Source organism: Neofelis nebulosa, chromosome 1 (assembly GCF_028018385.1).
Source record: "Neofelis nebulosa isolate mNeoNeb1 chromosome 1, mNeoNeb1.pri, whole genome shotgun sequence".
In the NCBI taxonomy this organism is placed as follows: Eukaryota; Metazoa; Chordata; class Mammalia; order Carnivora; family Felidae; genus Neofelis; species Neofelis nebulosa.
In genome coordinates this window covers 20863437-20867758 of record NC_080782.1, presented here as the reverse complement: position 1 = coordinate 20867758, position 4322 = coordinate 20863437, and the positions used below count along the sequence as shown (strand labels likewise).

At 34.6% G+C, this 4322-nt stretch overlaps 1 pseudogene; it reads right to left on the bottom strand.

The window, feature by feature from the left end:
* Window positions 1-1355: 1355 nt before the first annotated feature.
* LOC131514107 (GTP-binding protein SAR1a-like) lies at window positions 1356-2000 on the bottom strand (annotated as a pseudogene).
* Window positions 2001-4322: the final 2322 nt, after the last annotated feature.

Genomic DNA, 4322 nt, shown 5'->3' with positions numbered 1-4322 from the left:
TTCTTTCCATCCGTGGCTTGTACATTGTCTTATGAGAACGTTAATAAAGTACAATTTATCAGTTTCTAATATACTGTACTTTTGTGATATATTTAAAAGTTCATCATCAAACCCAAAGTCAAAGCAATGTCTTTTTTTATTTCTATAAGTTTTATACTTCTACATTTTATATATTTTTAAACTTTTTTTTGAAGTTTATTCATTTTTGAGAGAGAGAGAGAGACAGAGTGTGAGCAGGAGAAGGGCAGAGAGACAGGGAGACACAGAATCTGAAGCAGGCTTCAGGCTCCAAGCCTTCAGCACAGAGCCTGACACAGGGCTTGAATTCAATGAACCATGACATCATGACCTGAGCTGAAGTTGGATGCTTAACTGACTGAGCTGCCCAGGTGCCCCTATAGTTTTACATCTTATATTTAGGTCTATGATCCATTATGAATTCACTTTCTATGTAACTTACAGCAACCATAAGTGCCTGATAGAACCTATCAGAGACTCACTGGAAGAAGTGACATTTACCTTAACTCTAAGATTAATTCAAAAGAATTTATTTTTAGTAATTGTATAACCAGGATTAATATTGATCTAACTCTTAAGGAAATGAAGCACCATGAATGGGAAAAGGAATAAAATATGAGGCTTATCGGGATTAATTTTTTTTTGTGCCAGCTTGAAATTATAGCCAGGAAAGATGATTCACTAAAGAACAAAGACAAAAAAAACACAAACAAACAAACAAACAAACAAACAAACAAAAAAAACAGAAAGAAGAACCTAGATTAAAATAGGACCTACAAATGAAATATAAAATAAGCAAACTAAAAAATATGATTTTAACAGCAAATCAAATTCAACTAACTGAAAATATAAATATTAAATGTTGTCAGATCACAGTGTGTTAGAACATAAAAATATAAAATACAGAAAACTGACTAAGAGGTATAGAGGATAGAACAAGGGTTTAACGGATATTTAATTGGAACTCTAAGAGGCAGGTCGAAGGTGAAATTTAGAGAGCAATACCTGAGGATTTTACAGAATTGATGAAAGACACAAACTTGTAATTCCAAGAAGCCAGAAAATCCAAAGCATAAGAAATACTAGTAAACTAATTCCTAGATACATCATAATAAATCTCCAGAATACAATAGCTAGTGGAATGAAAACAGGTGGGGTTGGGAAGATTGATTACTTTTTGTAAGAAGAAGAATTTAGTTGAATATTACCCCATTATCTCATAGTTTTAACTTACTTTTCATGGTCTTCCTTTTTTTACTTTTCTTTTTCCTTCCTTCCTTGTTCCCTCCTTCTTCCTCCCTCCCTCCCTTCCTTCTTTCCTTCCTTTTATTCTTGGATCAGTCAAGAGAAGTAAAACTCTTATTTTCACTGTCCAAACACCAAGCAATATACTGGGAAAACCAGCGGAAGTCCTCACCATAGCCTTGCCTCTGGAGCACATTGTGCATGAATACTTTCATGAAGTGGACATTCAGCTCCTTCAGGGTCACATTCCCATTTCCTATGGACTTCCCATAAAGCCCAAACTATCTCATGGAGTTTTTCCTCATTGATTTCATCTGCTCTGTCAATTTTGTTACCCAAGATAAGGATCGGCATATTGGATATCATTTCATCAGTTATTAAAGCCTTTAGCTCAGTTTTGGTTTCCATGAGGCAAGGACGATATGCAAAATCCGACAGAAAGGCAATCCCATTAACCGCCGGCACATAATTTTTCCAATCCTGGTGTTCTTGCTCATGCCCACCAGGATCAAAAGTTGTAAAAGTCATTCCAGCCATTGTCAGCTATTCTGATGTTGGATCTAATGTTGAAACCTGTGGGCTGAATCAGTCATCACTGAGCATGCAGAGAAGAGTGGTTTTGCCTGTATTGTCCAAATGCAACAATACAAGTTTTCCAGATTCCTTGTAGAGTCCTAGGAACTGGAGCACACTGCTGAAGCCATTGTAGATCCACTCAAAGTTCAAAGACATCATTAATACTTTAACTATGACCAAGGGGTTCCTCTGGTGGCAGTGGGGGCGGGGTTTCAACCCTCCTACACAACACACAGCCCAGCAGCATCAGGACCACCAGCTGCTTCTCTTTTCTTATTTCTAACCATGTCTTTTCTCTTGACAGCTATGAGAACAAATAATCTAAGATCACATTCACTCAGTTTGAAACGTCTTTTCCTCTGTTTGGTGTCACTCAATTCAGGTTTTAACCTTAATTTTGATTCATTAACTGCACCTTCTCAGAGATCTTGCTTATACACTAACTGAAACATGGCTGTCCTCTATGATACAGTTTTCTACAGAATTGATTTTTAACACAAGGAGACATAATTTTTGTAAGTGTTGACTAACTTTGAGTTCCCTTCATCTGTTTTAGGAATAAGAGTGAATAAACTACTTGAATGTTTGCTTAAAACATTCATCATTTTATATATAAAAATATAAATGAGAATTACTAACGTAGCCTTATGAAATTAATTTTAATGCAACATACATTTTCTACAAAAATCTGTCATAGGACTAAGGTTCTGCATGTGTTCAAATTTGGAAAGATTTAGGATTACTCCATCAGATGATGTCTCCCTCTGTGAATCCTATGTAGGATTTTCCTCTTTCTTTGCTAAAGATCTGTTTACCCAGGTCTCTTTTTGCTGCTTAAAAATAACTGATAAAAAGGCAGAGATATGCACATTTGCTGCTGTTGACACTTTGGTGAGTATCTCATTCTAATTTCCTGCCACCAACTCCCAAACTGATCTATATCTTGGCAATTTTCTGACACAATCTGCTCTAAGTACCATCTACAGTTTTAAAGATAAAGTCATTATTTTTACATCCAAGTAACAGCAACAAATGACCTTTACACTTTTACTAAAACAATGTCTGATGATTACTGATAAGTTTCAGTCAACACTACAGCAAACAACCCTGATTCATGCTATAAAAATAGTAAAATTTATCCAAAGATTTGAACATGTTCCTTTTGCCCCTTTTCCCTCCCCATTCCAGAGACACTTCAGCTTCATTGCTAGACTGGCTACTCTGTTCATGCCATCAATTAAGGCGAAGCACAGGGACATGCACATTATTGTTTACTGTACCACCTGAAACAGGAATACAGTAGCCCAGAATGTTAGGAAACATATTTCAGGACTTCTTTCAGCCATCTCACTCCACCCAAACAATAATCCTTTCCTCCTGTTTCTGAGGGCCAGGGAGCAGTTGCCCTTTTAGATCTGGAGGGGACTTGAGTAGCATAAGATATATTAGATTTCAGTTTGGTTTATTGGCTTCTTTTTTCCTCTTGTCAGTATTCCACTTATGCTGTTTCCTATTGTGCACCCTTTTTTCCCTCCTCACCAAAGGGCTGACCCCAGAAGACAGAAAAGAGGAGACTTTGTTGTAGCTAATTAGAGAGGGAAGATTTCTGGGAAATCGGATAGCAGCATCACAGTAACTCTTAAAGATCTTTATATTTAACAAATATTTACAAAACACTTTAGAATGTGCAGGGCTCTGCACTAAGTTCAATTTTTTTTTCTTCTTGAGAATATTTCCAACAGCTTGAGGTACTTACATTAAATATGAATCTTATTCAAAAATCCTAGAAAGCTACATTTTGGGCCAGTAAAAGGCTGATATTTGATATTTAATACAGGAAATGATTTCTTCTTATTTTCTTACTTATATAAGATATATATATATGTATATTTAATATATCATATATATATATATCTTATTTATCTGTATTATAATATATGTTATCTTATGTATATTATCATATATATACATATATATATTTATAGCACACACACACACATATACACTATGAAACAACTTACAGCACACACACATACAACACATTCCTGTATATGCTCACTATACTCAATTCTCAATGTGTTTACTTGCAGTTCTAATTTACAAAGCTAACTTAACTCAAATCATCAATTCAAAAATGTTTTAGTGTTCAGGAATGGCATGTAAATTTCAGGGGTTTTTCTCTTTTTATATAAAAGAGAACAAAGTTCAATTATGTTTTAGGGAGTTGTTTGTTTTCTCATTGGTTTCAATAATCTAAAGGAAATAAGTAGTTTGGAATTGAAAAAAATGGGAAGTAAATTTTATTTATTAGGAAATTTGTAAATTTTATCAGCTTCTAAAATCAAACTACTATGTATATTAGATTTTAACTCTATAATAACTTAGTTTTTACAGAATAAACTGTAAGATAACACAGTAAGTTGAGACTCTAGTGTGGTCTTTCTGATACTATACACACACATACACACACACACACACAAAAC